The sequence below is a fragment of the Prionailurus bengalensis genome, chromosome F2 (genome assembly GCF_016509475.1).
Source record: "Prionailurus bengalensis isolate Pbe53 chromosome F2, Fcat_Pben_1.1_paternal_pri, whole genome shotgun sequence".
Classification (NCBI taxonomy): domain Eukaryota; kingdom Metazoa; phylum Chordata; class Mammalia; order Carnivora; family Felidae; genus Prionailurus; species Prionailurus bengalensis.
The window spans coordinates 39937726-39955864 of NC_057353.1; the positions used below are offsets into that span (position 1 = coordinate 39937726).

The following is an 18139-nucleotide window of genomic DNA, read 5'->3' on the forward strand; positions in this document are numbered from 1 at the left end:
TCATTGCTAATTCTGGATAAATGTACCTTTTCTTCAAACTGAAATGATCTCTCACTTAAGAAAAGAGGTAAGAAAAGACGAGGCAGGAGGTAGGAGGTAGGAGGAGGCAGAAAGTACTAGTACTCATTTCGGGTCTCCCATCCAAAGCACTATGCCAAATCAGCTCTTTAGTAAGGAAGGTGATATTGCAAACTCCCTCTGTCTGTTTACACACCCAAGAGAGTGAGGGAAAATAAAGCGATTATTTATTGAGCCCCTAAAAACTGTAATTCCAGTAGAATGCTTTCTCTAATCCATTTATCTTTATGTCAGTTTCTCTACCAGAAATGGAGTTGAGAAAGGGATAGCCAAATACTAAATAGATAAAATAAAATTATAAATGATAAAGAAAATGACATGTGCTCCTATATACTCTTACGTTTATTAAAAAAGCAATACATATTTTCTCTTTTCAGTGTTTTCCCTTTCTGATGATAATGTCTACCACATATGCCCACTTTCATTGATAAACCTAAATCAACTTTAGGAAAATTTAGGCTATTTATAGCCTTTATTTTCATACAGAAATCACGAAAAAAGCCATAGTGGAACCAATCACAATACTTTTTGGCCATGGAAAATTAAAATAGTATGAAAGATGATTCAAATTGAAGAAAAGAGTTCTAGGAATCAGGTAATGGTATTCAAGTGGCATAAAGATAATCAGCTTTTCTTTGTCCAAAATGGACTGTGATAGAAGAGAAAGTTTATGTTTTTAATGTTTATCTCAAAAATACAATTTAACATTTTCGCAAAATATTTGACAATGATTTCTTTTTTCACTTGCTTAAATATAAGAATATCCTTTAAGAGAATAATCAAAAGGCATTTGAAAAAAATTACAGTTTACATGGTTTTGAAAGACAGCAACAATTTATTGAGCACTGGTAGTTCCTGCTTATTAAATGGTTATATAAAAAAAAAAAAGATTGGCTTAAGATGCTGAACTAAAATTAAGCTATGGTAAATGCAATGTGGAAGAAAGAACAAAGACCGAATTCTGTTCCCAGCTATGTTCTCAGTCACTCTTTGGTATGAAGCAAGGGGGAGAATAATTTCCTTATCCCTCAAGAAGTTGACCCAAAACAGGGTCTTAATCCAGGGTCCAATTACACTTCAAACAGTGTCTTTCTCTAAGGGGAGACTCAATAGCTTTCTTTAGCTTCTCAAAGCAGTACATGATATCAAGAAGGTCATTCATCCTTAGATTAGAAGGTAATCTTTCCGAATCCTTTCAGGCTATGTATATGCTTTGAAAAACCAAGTGATGTCAAGGGGGAGAAAAAGTGTCATGCAAGATATTTAAGGCATCACTTAACGAGAAGTATTCGCAGAATCAACAACAAATAAATGAGTTGCTTCATTTCTAAATAACCCGATGATAAGAGAAGTCCCAAGGGAGGTTTGAAACTACTTTAAGCTAAATGATCATACTTCTATGTGTTTACAAATTCAGATCATATAGACAAAAAGATAAAGTGGAATCAATAACACTTCACATCTGTGTAAATTATTAATAATACTTTCATAATCAATTATTCCTCCTTAATTTTTAGGAACAAAGGGCAAAGTATAGATGAGAAAACAGTTATGAAGGTTATTGGCCAAGGACAAACATTCCCTAACCCTGACAGTTTTCTGACTTACAGGCCAAGGTTCTCCTCAGTGTTCTAAGAAGCACAAGCTTCCTTCTTGTAGATTTATACAGTAAACCTAGCAGAAGGAAGTAAAAGTAGACTTTAGCTCCTTATGTGTTTTCTCTCTGGAATGTTTGTTCTGCTCAATCATTTGGGGCCAAATGATAGGAGCAAAGAGATCTGAAATGGTTATCTGTGGTTACCATCTTACAGTTAATCATTAAATGTGGGCCAATCAAGCCGAGGGGCTTGATTCAATTAGTATCTATCACCCACTTTCCACAGTAGGAACTGGAAAGGGAAATCATGTATTGGAGCTTGTCCAAAAATGAACTGCCTCAACTTCTTGAGCTGCTCATTGTGCTCAAACGTTACAGCAGAGAGAAAAATAATTCCAGGTAGAAGACATTAGATATCCTTTCCCCCTTTTCCTAGCCATCCACATGGATACCAACACCCTGTGGGTCCAGGGATTCACCAAGCACCAAGCAAAGATCCTTTCCTCCCATCCCACCCTAGTCCCTCCCACCACCCCGTGCAAATAACGCCACCTCAACGCTGCCTGAAGCTCTTCTCTGCAAATGTTTTGGTCTGCAGATATTTATTAAGAAGGGGAAGGCTGGTAAAAGTACGGAGTGGAGTAATACCAGAGAAAAGCCAGAACAAGAACTACGAGACCCCGAGTGCTGGACTGTAAAATAACAGGACACGAATTAACTGACAGCACAAGAGAGCCAATCCCCAAACGAGAAAGAGGCCTCGGGAGGTGGGTGGAGCTAAAATTTCCAGGGCCCTGCGCCGGCGCCAGACACGCTGGCAGGGCGGGAACCGCTCGTTCCTTAGCAACAGAGGCGGCCACGCCCACCCACCGCCCCAACTCCGTGCTCGCCGTCCCCACCCCCACCGCGAGCTCCCTGCACGCCGGAAGGGGTCCTTAAGTGATTACCGTACCTACTGGGTTTCCCTAGCTTCGGGTTCCCGGTCTTCCAGAGCCTCCCTACGCCCAGCCAGCCCAAGCGCCGCTCTCAGGGAGGAACGACCATCTCCTAAACGCTCTGGGGACTCGCTAAGGACGTGCGCCCGCTTTCAGTCCCGGACCCCGAGCCTCCCTGGCAGGGCCGCCCCAGCCCCCTCGCCCTCGCCGGACACACACACCTTAGCTCAGCCAAGGCAAGGGCCGACAAACTTCGTGTCCTGCTGGAAATGTTGCTGTCCACGGTCCTGTCACTCAGAGGCAGGGGCGGGACGAGTAGGCTGCACACCCCCTACTCCCAAGGGGCTGTACGGAAAGAGGCGGGGCTTGGCGGAGAGGGACAGGACCCGTCCCCAGCCTGCGCTCCGATTGGTCAATCTCTCTCCCTCCTCTGCGCGGGTCCTGGTCGCCGAGGCGTCGGCCCCTCGGCCTTTCCTTCGTTTTGACGCGAGTCCCAAGCTCTAATACCTGACTCACAAAATGACCATAGAAATTAAAAATAAGGGCTATGCCTTGTTTTATAACTATGAAAGACAAAATTATGTTCTTTCCATTATTGAACCCTTCCCAGCTAAACACGCACACACACTCCCATCCCCAATCTCCGGGGAGCATCCCATGGGGGAAGCATGGACTGTCTCTGAAAACAACATTGTTTGCAGATTCAAGCTTTTCACAGGAGATGAATCAGTTTAGGAAAAGTGATTCCTGAAACATGACCAACAACAAAGCTTTGGAGGTATGTCCAGGTACTCAGTTTTCACGTCTACCAAATGGGAATGAAATACGAAGTTATTATTTGGGAAGCACTCGACAATTGAATGATTTATACCTTTTAATCCTGTAATTCTCTCAACACCCAATGTTATTATCCAAGGCCTGTGAACAATGAAAAAGGCTCAGATAGGTTACATTTGTTCAGTCATTCAACAAATGAAGAAGTGCCTGCAGTCATTACTTTTTATATTGTGGTACGTTGACTTTAAAATTCTTTCAAAAACTTGTGCGATTTTCAATTTAAGTTTTCTCTTGCTTTAGTGTAAGTCATTTTCCTCTAGGCCAGCCTATCATAGCTAAAAAAACAAACAAACAAACAAAAAAACTTGAGAAAGTAAATAGCGTACAGGAAACAGAAGGACTGAGACAAGTATAAATAGACTAACTAGAAGGTCTCGGAAATCTCCTAGGATATCAGGGCCAGAAATTGAATCCAAAATGTAATTTTCTTTTCTTTTCTCCTAAATCATTTGCTGGTCTCCAGTTCCTCTCCCCGAAATAAAGGTAGAGTTAAATGAGATTATCTTAATACTCTTAACCAGATTTGTATGTGTGTGGCTTTAAAATAGTGTAACCCTTTTTCCTTCTGTATTAAACCAATACCCAGAAGTGTTTATCTTGTCAATACAGTAGTTATAATAAAGGAAAAACAATACTTCTGGACAAGTACTTTGAAATTCAATTAAAATGTCCACTATGATAAAATTGTTGGAATGAAAGAAACATTCCAATTGCAAGTGATTTTATTCTTGTGTCCTGCTGAATTTTCAAATTCTTCTGAAACCTCACTATGAATACCTCTCTACAAAATTTCTTGATTTCTATGACTCATGATCACCATTATGTTTCTTTAATCTTTTAAAAATATTTAGTTTTAGATTAAAAAGAAAGAGCTATGATTGTATATTAATAAGTATGTTACATAAATAAATACTGTAAGATTTAAATAAAAGTGGTGAATTATTTATTTGAATTCTTTTTCAATTGCATATTCAAATAAGTACAGCAAATGCATTTGTTTGACTATTCTCTCATATATAAGAGATTATACATTTAAATAAATGTATTGTATGCATGTAAATGTGTAATCATTGAAATAAACACAGCTGTATATTGCCCATATGTATAGCTCCAGATGTTTGAAACATACATTCAAATTTCTGGAACTCTACACCTTGGTATCTAGTTAAACATCCAGTAGAAAATTCTGTGCCACATATACATAGGAATACATTTCAAAACTCTATCTGCAGTGAGGAAATAAGGTTAGAACAATGAATAATGAGTCTCTACCACCGAATATCTATCTGGAACATATTCTTACAAGATAGCTTATCCTGGCAAGTTGTTCTGCAAGCATATTCTATAAAATGAATACTAGCCAACTTACCCTGTATGAATATGACTATTGCAAAGTAGTCTTGCAAGTGTCTATCCAAATACTTAACCTCCAAAAAATAATGTTTCCAATTAACTTCACTTTTGGAGTAGGAGAGTCTCATGTTATCCATGCCTCAATTATTTACTTTTTAACTCACATTTCTGCTCTAATACTTGGAACATATATAATTTGAAACTCCACTGTAGGCAGTAGTGAACATTAGAAGAAATTAGGAAGTACAAACTAACCAGATATGAAATAAAGAATGTCTTAGGGACATTGAACAAGAAGTAAATGGCTTAGTGTAAAATTAAAACATCCAGATGTATGTTATGCACATGCTTATTTCTTTACCATGTAATGACACACATGCTGTATTTAAATTTGTAGCAAGTTGAAATATAAATTAGAATCCAATAATTATATGTGCTAACATCTTTGGTCTAGATGATTATGTATGTAGCTTGAAATTTGGGAGAATCCATTTGTAGAGATCATTTGTAGAAATTATGATTCTGTCAAAACATGAAATTCATTGAATATATTAAAATAAAATATTAAAATGTCAAATTATTAAAACTTACTTAGTACTTTACCTAAATTTTAAAGGTTGAAATATCCAAATTAGCTCTCTCAGTAGCTGCAGTTGGTTGGTTAATAGGTCAAACATGCATATTACCATTTCTGTTTAGTCATCCTAGAACATTAGGGAGCCATTTAAGGTGAATTTTTTTAAAACATATATAGAAATGATTTTTCATGTGAGTTCATTTAAGAAATCCCTGTGTGTGACCTCCAGTCTATGTTTGAAAATCTTGGTTTTAGCCCATAGAAATATATTGAAACCACTTAATAAAACCTAGAAAATGGATATGCTTTTTCTGAAGAAAAACTTTGTTTACAAAACTCAGAAAATTAATAAACCATAAAGTATTTTTATTAATTTGTGCAATATTTGAAATTATAGTTACATAGCAGCACATTTTTAGAATGAACTTTTCCTTAAAGCTAACTGACATACATTATTAAATACATATCTCAATGTTTGCTTTTTGAGTAATGGAATGCAAGATTGTCACTGAAATCTGGAATAAAATTATTTATCTCAAAAATGTTCTTCAGATGATATAGGAAATATCTATAGAAATATATCTATAGAAATATATCTCTATATATAAATATATCTATAGAAATATATCTCTATATATAAATATATGGAAAATTATTTCATGCGATGGATCACATATTACAAATATTTTGAGGATATAATTTCAAATGTATAGCTGTCAGCTATTTACCTGGCAAAAGACATATAGGTGAAAGGTATATATCTTGTAGCCAGTTGAAAACGTTCACATTTACTTTTTTTTTTCAGGTCATTGGAAGTCTAATCCAATATGACAATGACTAAATGTTCTGAAATCAGGATGCAATTTACAGATAATTCACTGATAGCATTTTCCCCCTTCTTAGGGGTACCCATAATAATAATGGCTTTTCCAGTAGATAGCCCCTTTATATTCAAGTGGTGACTCATTAATCAAAACGGCTTTGATTTTGTGCCCCTTACCTCTCAAAACAAGGCCTCTGAATCCTTCACATCAGGAGAAAAGAGCAACTGCCGATTTTCGATTTTCGTAGTTTCCCCTGCAGCAGGGCAGAATTGAGGCACAGCATCTGGATGTATTTTTGTCATTTATTATTGCTAAGGCTCATCAATGTTGTATTCATTTAGCATCACACTGAGAAAAGCCATCGTCCTATGTTCCCCCCGTGTATCTTAACCCCCAGTTTCTCCAACTCGGTATTTCAGAGCCTACTTACCGATGCTTCACTTGTTCATTTATAATCATTCATCACTTTTTAGTGTTCTTTATATATAATTTGCCTATTTATTCTGTGCATTACTTATCCTTCTCTACCTCAAGAATGTAAGTTGCTTGAGGGGTAGAGATTCCATCAGTTTTATTAACTGATGTACCCCAAGTGCTGAGATCAGTGCCTGGCACCTAATGGGCACTCAAGAAAATTTTGATTAAATTTAGTGTTCTGTATAGTTGTGATTGATTTAATTCTTTATAATATTCTAGTGCATGGATATGTCACAACTCATATATCTATTCTTCTACTCCAGGGCTTTGGAGCTATTTCCGGGTTTGTTCTATGATAAACAGGGCAGTTGTTAACATTGCTACTGCAGATATACAAGTTTCTCTTTGATTTGTAACTAGGAGTAGAATCACAATTTGTAGAGTGTGTGCACATTGTAAATGAAAGTATAATACCAGGGGTGCCTGGGTGGCTCATTTCGTCGAGTGTCTGAGTTTTGATTTCGGCTCAGGAATGATCCCAGGGTCATGGGACCAAGCCCTGTGTAGGGCTGTGTGCTGAACATAGAACCTGCATAAGATTCTCTCCCTCTCCCTCTGCCCTCACCCCAACTCGTATGTGCTCTCTCTATATATATATAAAAATAAGAAAGTATAATACCAAAATTTTCCCAAGGTGTTATACTATTTTTCCCTCCTAACAGAAAATGTGTTTGTAAGATTCAAATGTATTGATCTTTTCAGAAAACCAAATTTTGGCTTTGTTAACTTTGTCATATTTGTTTTCTATTTCATTGATTTCTGCTTTTCTTTATTATTTCCTTTTTTCTTCTTACTTAATTTTCTTATTTTTCTATATCAAGTAGAAAGTAAGATAATTGATTTAAATTGTTATCCTTTAAAATTATTGGCGTTTAAAGCTAGAAAATTACTTCTAAGGACTGCTTTAGTGATGTCCCATAAATTTTGATGTGTTTTAATTAGGATTCTTTTGAAAATATTTAAAATTTTTCTTTCTGTGAGTTCTTTTATCATTGGGTTATTTATTTAGAATTGTCTTGTTTAGAGTCCAAGTATTTGGGAGTTTTCTAAATGTCTTTTTGTCATGGCCTTTTAATTTAACTACATTGTTGTTCGAGAATATACACTGTAAGATTTCAAACTTCTGAAAGTTATTGAAACTTATTTTATAGCCCAGCATACAGTTTATCTGAACGATTGTTCTCAGTGTACTTAAGAAGAATGTGTATTCTGCAATTGTTGGATGTAGTGTTCTAGAATTAATAATGTGTATCCTTAAATTATTGCTGAGATTCATCAATGTTATGTACTTGTAAAATTGTGTATTTAAGAGCGATCCCTGTATGCCCTCCTTTCACACTCCCCCAGTTTTTACCTCCACTACCAACATCCCAGAGCTGGACTTCAGCTTCACATCTCACATATGTTACATTCCGCTTCCCATTCATACACCACACTTCACAAATGTCAGAAGCTTATGCCAGTGTAATTCCACGTATCTGTCCCCACTCCATCATTTGTATTATTTGCTGTATATGTTTGTTTTAAATGCATTATAAAACTTCAATGTAAAATGTATTTGCTTTTGACCTAAACGGTTAGCTTTTTTAAAGAAAACAAAGAGAATTGTCTTTTAGATTTACTCACATAATAACCATTTCTGGCACTTTTTGTTCCTTTGTATATCTCTGACAATTTTAATTTTCTTTATATTACGGAACTAGTATTTTTTTTATCCTTTCCAACTTTCAAGTTTCCTTTCACACAAAATATGAGATTATAAATGATTCTATTTTTTTTAATTTTTTTTTTCAACGTTTATTTATTTTTGGGACAGAGAGAGACAGAGCATGAACGGGGGAGGGGCAGAGAAAGAGGGAGACACAGAATCGGAAACAGGCTCCAGGCTCCGAGCCATCAGCCCAGAGCCTGACGCGGGGCTCGAACTCCCGGACCGCGAGATCGCGACCTGGCTGAAGTCGGACACTTAACCGACTGCGCCACTCAGGCGCCCCTAAATGATTCTATTTTTGTGTACATATATATGTGAGTATACTTCTTTCAAATAAAAATGGATACAAATAAACACATACATGCATACAATTTGACTTTTGAACATTTTCTTTGAACTCAACAAAATATAACTACACATTTCAATAATTTTTTGCAACATTCATCTGAAGTTACATTTACTCTCCCGTGTTATCTTCAGAAATAAGGAGATTGAGGTTAGAGAGATTAAACTTTTAACAATTACTTTAAAAAGCCATTAAAACTTATTGTGTACTTTTATTTTTTAATTATTATCCATCTTCCCTAACCCAGTACTGTAAGATTCATTCCTCTTCAATAGCATATAATGCTTAGCTCACTACAACCTCCTAGATAGATCTTCAAAAATTATGAGTAAATAAAATAATGAATTTGAGATTTAGATATAGATATAGGTATAGATATAGATAGATACAGATTCTGGAACAAAAAATGCAGTTCAAGTGCATTTTTTCCCATCCCCTGAACCACCTGTGGCAACCACTAATCTGTTCTCTCTCTCTCTCTCTCTCTCTCTCTCTCTCTCTCCCTCTCTCTCTCTGTCTATGTGTGTGTGTGTGTGTGTGTGTGTGTGTGTGTGTGTGTGTGTGCAGGCACGCACGCACGCATGCGTGTGTGTGGGGGGGGCTTATTTGGGTTTTTTTTGAGATGGGGAGTTATTTGTTTTGTTTCTTTTTAGGTTTCATATATAGGATTGATCATGTGGTTTTTGTTTTTCTCTGACTTATTTCACTAAGCATAATGCCCTTGAGTCCATCCATCTTGTCACAAATGGCAAGATTTCATTTTTTATGTCTGAGTAATATTCCACTGTATATAGTTATGGTTATAGTTGTTATAGTTATAGACATAGACATAGATGGATATAAATATATAGATATAGATATAGATATAGATATAGATATAGATATAGATATAGATATAGATATAGATATAGATATGCATACACATGTACCACAATTTCCTTATCCATTCATTGATGGACATGGTTGTTTCTATATCTTGGCTATTGTAAATAATGCTGCAATGAACATACAGGTACATATCTTTTTGAGTTAATGTTTTCATTTTCTTCCAGTAAATACCCAAGAGTGGAATTGGGGGATCATATGGTAGTTCTATTTTTAAGTTTTTGAGGAACTTTTCATACTGTTTTCTGTAATGGCTCTACCAATTCACGTTTAACCAAAGCACTGTTGAGAAAGAAAAACAAACCTGGAGGCCTCACCCTCCCAGAACTCAAACTATATTACACACTCTAGTAATTAAAACAATATGGCATTGGCATAAAAACAGACACAGGTCAAAGGAACAGCATAGAGATCCCAGAAATTAACCCATGCATATATGGTCAATTAATTTACAGCAAAGGAGCCAAGAATATGCAGTGGGGAAAGAAGTTTCTTCAATAAATGGTGTTAAGAATTAGCACTTGTTGCGATGAGCACTGGGTGTTGTATTTAAGTGATGAACCTGGGAAACTACCCCAAAAACCAAGAGCACACTTTACATACTGTATGTTAGCCAATTTGACAATAAATTGTATTTTTAAAAAATAATTCATATTTTTTATTGGTCTAGGTGCATTGATAATATTTTCTCTCAGATTTTATTTGTCTGAAAATGTCTGTCTCCTCTCTTCTTTTTGCAAGTTACTTAGAATTTGAAGTTGAAAGTAATTTTTCTTTGAGCTCTTTAAATAAGTCAGTCAATAGTCTTCTTGCCATCATGTTTCTTATGTGAGGTTAGCCATTATTTTTCTCACTCCTGTTTGCAATCTATCTTTTTGTTCCCATCTCCGACTGCTTTCAAGATGCTCTCTTTGGTTTTCAGTCTTGTGACTATCATGTGTCTAGGGGGTACATGTACTCCTCTTTGTATTTATCTTACTTTTATTTTGCTGGGCTTAGATACATAAGCCAAGGCTTTAAATTATTTGGGACATTTTCAGCTATAATTTTTCAAATAACTTTTCTGGCCTATTGTAATTCTTTCATTCTTATTTTTATCTTTTATTGAAGTATAGTTGATATACAATCTTATATTAGCCTCAGGTGTATAACATAGCGATTTGACACTTATGTACATTATGCAATTCTCGCCATGTAAGTGTAATTGCCATCTCTTCGTTCTTTAATGCCATTTGCATGAATGATAATGTATCACACTGATCACTGGGGTTCTGTTAATGTTTAAGCCTTTACTCTGTTCTTCAGATTGGATGCCCACTTCTGCTGTCTTTAATCTATCCTTAAGCTTATTCAGTACTTTTGTAATTCAGTTACTGTAGAATTTTTAGAATTCCCATTTAAATGTTTTCTGTATTTCTATTTATGTTTGTTATGGTTCTGTCTGCCGAGATTCCTTAATTCTTCACTCATTAAGGCCATATTTCCCTTTACGGCCTTGAACATGTTTATAATAGTTGCTTTCAACATTTTACCTAGTAATTAAAACATCTAGGCCTTCCCAAGATCAGTTCTTTTCACTGCTGTTTTCTTTGCTGTTGGTCATATTTTCCTGTTTCTTTGTATATCTGGTAACTTTTTATTGTATACTAAACATTGTGGATGATACACTGTAGGGGCCCTGTAGTATGTTAAATTCCTCTGACAAGTGTTTTTTGTTTGTTTTCTTTTGTCTGTTTTTTATTAGTAGCAAGTTCAGTTATATCTAACCACCTTGGATTTGTCAAGGCTTTGTTTTATACTGTGTGAAGGTGGATTAAAGGAAATTCTGAGATGCTTCTCAAGACCCCTGTATTGGCTCTCTTCAAATTTCAAATTCTGTTTCCCCTCCTGTTCTTGTCCAGGCTTGGTTTTAAGCTCTGTATAGGTCCAGAGTAGTTCTTTCTTTAGGAAATGGTCCCTTCGCTTAAGGTGTGGTCTTTCTGCTGTCTCAGTTTTATTCCTGAAGTATTTCTGAGGTTTTTTCAGTCTACATGGGCTGGCATTTTATCTCTCAGCTCTGATAAATCTCTAATATCTTTAGTCTTCCCCTAGTCTCATAGCACTGGTCTTTGGTAAGCCTTGTGACGTCTTTCATTGCATATACCCAGTCTATTTGTTGGCCAAGGACTTGGAGGAAACCTCCAAACAGATTTTTGGATCCTTCCTAATGTGATCTTTCTTCTCTCCAGTATCCGGCCCTACAGATTCCAGCTGTTTTGACAAACCAAACACGGAAATCTGCCTCTGCAAATCAGTGAAACTGATGTGCTTTGCTTGTGCTTCAGCTCTTTATGCTGTGATGGGGAAATTGGCTTCAGACAGAGCTGCAATGAACATGGGGCTCATGTCAAGTGTTTCCCTTCTTTAAGGAATTGTGGTCATGTGCTCACTCTTGCCTAATGCCTGAAAAATATTGCTTCATATGTTTTGTCCAGTTGTTATGGTAGAAGGGCTGGTCTGGCACTAGCTCTTCTGTCATGGCATGAGGTAGATATCCACATTGATATTTGAATTTTGTGTCTTACAGTTCTGCTAAACTTCTTTTTAAATTATCTGCATCATTTTATCTTTTACACAATCATGTCATTTGTAAATGGCTGTGTTTTCTTCTCAATATTATTATGTCTTTTTCACGCTACAATATTGAATAGAAGTGATGATGGTAAGCATCCTTATCTTTTCTGTATTCTCAAAGGGAAAGCTTTAAACATTCTTTCCTAAGTATTTGGTAGCTGTGAATTTTTTTATGATATTCTCTACTAGGTTAAGGAAGTTCCCTTTTGCATCTGTCTTTCAAAGATTTTTTTTTAGGGGCACCTGGGTGGCTCAATTGGTTAAGTGTCGATTCGATATCAGCTCAGGTCATGATCTCACAGTCGTGACATTGAGCCCCCCATCAGGTTCTGTGCTGAGTGTGGAGCCTGCTTGAGATTTTCTCCCTCCCTCTCTCTCTACATCCCCCCCACCCCAGCTCACACTCTCTCTCTCTCAAAATAAACATTTTATTTTATTTATTTTATTTTTTTTTAATTTTTTTTTAACGTTTATTTATTTTTGAGACAGAGAGAGAGCATGAACAGGGGAGGGTCAGAGAGAGGGAGACACAGAATCTGAAACAGGCTCCAGGCTCTGAGCTGTCAGCACAGAGCCCGACGCGGGGCTCGAACTCATGGACCGCGAGATCATGACCTGAGCCGAAGTCGGCCGCTTAACCGACTGAGCCATCCAGGCGCCCCTCAAAATAAACATTTAAAAAAAACAAATTTTTTTAAAATCATGAGTGGATATTGGCTTTATCAAATGTATTTCTGCATATTTAGAAATGATCATAATGATTTTCAACTTTTCCTATTGGTATAATGAATTAGATAATTTTCAATGTTGAAATTAACCCCAGAGGCTTTCTCACCATCCTACCAAGTGCAGCGGAAGCCCTGGCTATTGGCCCAGGTAAACATCTGGCCATACACAGGGCTTCAGTGGGTCATTGGGAACCAGAAACTTTCTTCATCCTTCGGTATCATGCCACATGATATGACCCCAACCAGCAGGGTGACAACACTATCTTCTGTACCTAGGCCAAAGAGACAGGGAAGTGAACTAAGAGAATGGATAAGGACAATTCCACCAAGTGTAGCCAAGCAGTGCTGAACCCTTTGCAAAAGCCAATACTTCCACCTATTTTTTACTGAGCTCCAGAATGTATCACTCAAGACCAGCATGAGAAATGTGTAGGCCCACAGGACCCCAAGCTCAGAAGGGTCCTGTGTCTGGTTAATACTCTGCTGTTGACATCATGAAATTGTTAACAATTTTATCTTTGAACTTGTCTTTCGTAAAGGATGTATAATTGGATAATGGAGGATGTGCATGAGCAGAGGAGATACACACAATATGTGTGTTCGCCACTATTCCTTGAAGTCCCACTTGCATGTGGAGTTCAGGATGCCCTATGAGCACAGACTTCTGATGAACCTATGATGTGTGGAAGTTGAGCGTAACTCAAAATACAAGGTAAGTGTGTTATGGAAGTCGCTGGCAATACTAGTAGAGCATTGGTAGAATATACACATTTAAAGAACTGAAGTAAGAACAGTTGAGTTAGTTTTGTGCCTTGTTACTACTGTTTTAGCAAGAACAAAATGCATATGCATGCTTGAGCTATGACATATGAATTGTATAATTTAAGTATTTCTGCATATCAGTAACTGACCCAGGATATGTGGCCATATAACACGTAGTGCCCCAGGTGGCTTGCTGTCATGCTTTCTTCAATTTCTGCTGGTAGGAAATTATATTATTTTACATATAGTAAAAGAAACTTAAAACAATATATTTCCATTTCTCAGGCCTTTTTTTATTGTAATGCACTTTATTTCCACATATGTTATGATCTTGACACTATGTTATTAATTTTCTTTTAACAATTTTCATTTAGAAATGTTTTTAAAATATAAAAAAGCTTTTTTAATTTACCTACATATTTATAATTTGTAGTGTTGTTTGCTCCTTTATGTAGATTCATGTTTCCATTGAGTATTATTTTTTTTCTGCTTTAAGAACTTCCTTGAACATTTCTTATGATGTCTGTAGTGATGAATTCTTTGTATGACTGAATAAGCCTTTATTTTATCTTCATTTGTTAAGATATTATTTCTGGGTATAGAAGTCCAGGTTGGCAGTTTTTATTTTAGTATTTCAAAGATATCATCCCACTTTCTTCTGCCTTTCATTATTTCCAATAAGTCTGCTATCTGTTATCATTTTATATTTGTTCTTCTATAAGTAATGATCTTTTATTGCTAGCTGCTTTTAAGATTTTCTTTTTATCAGTACCTTTAGGCAATTTGATTATATGTTATGATGTAGATTTCTTCATGTTTCTTGTGTTTTGGTTTTTTTTTTTTTTTTTAGTTTCTTGGATCTATGTGTTTATGATTTTTGTTAAATTTGGAAAAATTTCAGTCATTATTGTTTCAAATATTTTTTCTATCCTCTCACTCTTCCTCCAAGGACTCCAAACACATGCACATTAGGTTATTTGACCTGTTCATATTTTTCTATATTTTTCTCTCTGTATAGACTTTTGATAGTTTCTATTCCTCCATTGCATTATATTCAAGTTAATTTATAGTTTTTGCTGTTAACCCCATCCAATGTATTTTTCATATCAGAAATTTCTTTTTTTTAAGTTCATTTATTTATTTTGAGTGGGGAAGGGCAGAGGGATAGGGAAAGAGAGAATCCCAAGCAGGCTCCACACTGAGCATGGAGGCTGATGCAGGGCTCAATTTCACAACCATGAGATCATGAACTGAGCTATAATCAAGAGTTGGGACGTTCAACGCACGGAACCACCTGGGCACCCTTCAGATTTTTTTCTATATCTAGAAGTTCAATTTGGTATTTTTGTCTGTATCATTCATTCCTTTCCCTAACATGTTCCTCCTTCTGGCTGCCTTCTTTAACATTTAGGAGATAAATGTAATAACTGTTTTATCATTCTTATCTACTAATTATATCATTTGTGTCACTTCTGGGTCTATTACTATTGACTGATTTTTTTTTTCATCCTGTGAGTTGTATTTCCTTATTTCTTTGACCACCTGGCAAATTTTTTTATTGAATGCCCAACATTTTGAACTTTACCTTGTTGGATGCTAGAAATTTTTGTGTTCCTAAAATATTCTTGAGTGCAGTTGTTACTGGAACACAGTTGTTACTTGGAAACAATTTAATCCCTTTCTGGCTTTACTTTTAAGCTTTGTTAGGCAGGACTACAGCCTGTAGTCTATTAATCTTTCCCCACTACTGACCCAAAACACTGTGTTTATTCTAACCAATGCCCTTTGAATTATGATGTATTTCCACTTTGGCTGGTAGAACATAAACTAAAAATGACCCTGTGTTAGCCCCATAGATTGTTCCGTCTGCTTCTTCCAAGTAGTTCTTTCTCAAACCCAGGTTGTTTCCTCACACACACTCACTGATCAGCACTCAGCTGAAATTTGAAAAGGTAACTTTTATGTCTATGCAGAACCCTCACTCTGCAGTATTCTCTGGTCTGACATTCCTTCCTATGAACTGTAGCTGTTTTGGCCTCACCAGATACTCAACTCCATCATCTTGATTGGGAGGTACAAGCCTTCTCCACTTAGGTCTCCTTTCCCTGCACTGTGGCCTAGGAACTGTCCAAACTGTAAGCTGAGGCATTCAGAGCCCTGACCTCAAAATTTTCTTCCCCAGGAGTCAATGTCCTGTGCTGCCTAATATACAATGTTTGAAACCATGCTTTGATAGATGTTGAATTTTTGTTTCAGATGAAAGTTAGCTCTGATCTGTATTGCTTAATTATAATTGGGAACAGAAGTTCCAACTGCTCAATTTTATTTGAAAATTAATTATTAATTATTTGCAAATTAAAATTAAAAAATGGTTGTAGGAGAAAGGTGCAGTCTTTCAAAGAGGATTTGTATCACCACTGTAGGCACATTAAGTAAGAATGTAGAATCACTTAAACCTTTCCTGAAGCATAAGGACCTCAACTTTTGACTATACATCCATGTAAGTCTAGCTTGAGAATACAACCTCTCAGGGATTTTTTTTTCCTTTATCTGCTCAGAAACAGGGCAAAAATAGTTCTTTGAGAATAGAGGCATGAGTATATTTAACTTTGCTTCCTTTTTACACTGAGGTTCTCAACTCAATGTTTGAGAGTTTCCTATCATATTTCCCACCTTGGGTGAGCCCTGACTCCTAAAGTCTGTGAGAACCACTGAAGTTTCCAGCTTTTACATACAGTTTCAGGACAAAAACAGTTTCAGTAGTCTTGCTACTTGCTGAAATACAGCTGTTCCCATCAACTGTTACTGCTTAACACACCACCGCTAATCCAGGGGTACGAAACAACAATAATTTTATTAGAATCAAAAATCCTGTGGGTCAGGAACTTGGACTGGACTCAACAGGAAGTGCTTGTCTGTTCCAGAATGTCTGGGGTCTCGTCTGGGAAGTCTGAGCTGCTAAGGAAGGACACAAATGGCTGGTAGGTGGCATGTTCTCTAAGCTCTTCGACGCAAATGTCTGGTACTTGGGTCAGTATGTATTGCAAGCCGCATTCCACTTAGCTGGGGCTGTTGGCAGGAGGACCTATACGTAGCGTCTCTGTGAGATTTGGGATTCTCACAGCATGTTGAGGTCCCATTGCAGATCTGTGGCATGGAAGAAATTATACTCACCTTTGGAAAATGTGACTTGCCATACCTTCTCTTATATTTGTGGTTGAAAAATGCTTTAATCTTACTAACTTTTGGGGACATATATATATATATATATATATATATGCATCTTTAATTGTTTTTAGTTGTTTTTGGCATTAAGAATTAAACATGAAGAATTCCAGAGACCAATCTGGATATTTAGGTTCAATCATGTCACTAGGCATAGAGCTCTCAACTTTTATATAAATTTTAGAATCCATTTTTCAAATGAAAATTTTCCATGAAAATCTTACTGGTATTTTTGTGGGTATATCACTGATATTACTGATTTTTAAATGCCTTTTTAATATTGTGTTCTCATTCTTGAATATACATATTACTAGTCTTTGTTACAGCTTGTTAACTAAAATTTTATAATTTTCTTTATTCAGGTCATACACATTTTTCTTGAGGTTTGTTTTTTGGGATATCATAGTTTTTGTGGTTTTATGAATGGTATTTACTATATGCTGCTATATTTTCTAATTTGCTTACTACTGGTTTGTGGGAAAGCCATTGATTTTTGTATATTGGTCTTATATCAAGCTATTCCACTTGGTTTAATTTCATAGCTGTTGCCAATTGTGCTTGCTGATTATCTTGGAATTGGGGATCATGTGAAAATAATAATAGACTACCTTGGAATTTGGCATCCTGTATGAATGACAGTTATTCCTTCCTTTAATGTATATACCACTTTATTTTCACTATTTCAATAGCTAGGACCTCTAACATAATGTTGAATAGTAGCAACAATAGAGAGAATCTTCATCTTGGTATCAACTGTAATTTGAAATATTTTTAATGTTTCCCCATTGTGAGATGATGTTCACTTAAATATCTGGCACTTTGTTAAGTTAAAGATGTTCTATTCTAGACCTGTTTTGTTAAATATTTTTATTATAAATGAATATTCGTTTCTATTAAATGTCTATCATTACCCATTGAAATAAACAAACATTTTACTGTTATTACAGTAATAGATTTCTAATTTGGGAATATACTTTATCCTATAAAAAACACTACCTAGTCATGCCTTTTTCAAAAATGCTCCTTAACCTGACTTGTTAATATTTTATATGGTTTTTTAATCTATTTTATAAGTATAAATGGCACATTGTAGGGTGTGTGTGTGTGTGTGTGTGTGTGTGTGTGTGTGGTGTTTGCTATCATTGCTCAGTTTCGTTAACTATTGGATATACTAAGTTACTTCTTTCTTCT

At 36.0% G+C, this 18139-nt stretch overlaps 1 protein-coding gene across 6 annotated transcripts in view; it reads right to left on the minus strand.

Moving 5' to 3' along the window:
• The window catches only part of TRIQK (triple QxxK/R motif containing), a 139502-nt gene extending 136536 nt beyond the window's left edge, over positions 1–2966 (minus strand). For 5 of the 6 annotated variants that reach the window (XR_006300506.1, XM_043601363.1, XM_043601362.1 and 2 more), the window contains exon 1: positions 2832–2966. The gene's annotated coding sequence lies outside the window, so the exon portion shown is untranslated. The remainder of the gene's footprint in view (positions 1–2831) is intronic. The other variant, XM_043601361.1, reaches the window with a different exon arrangement.
• Between the last annotated feature and the right edge of the window lie 15173 nt (positions 2967–18139).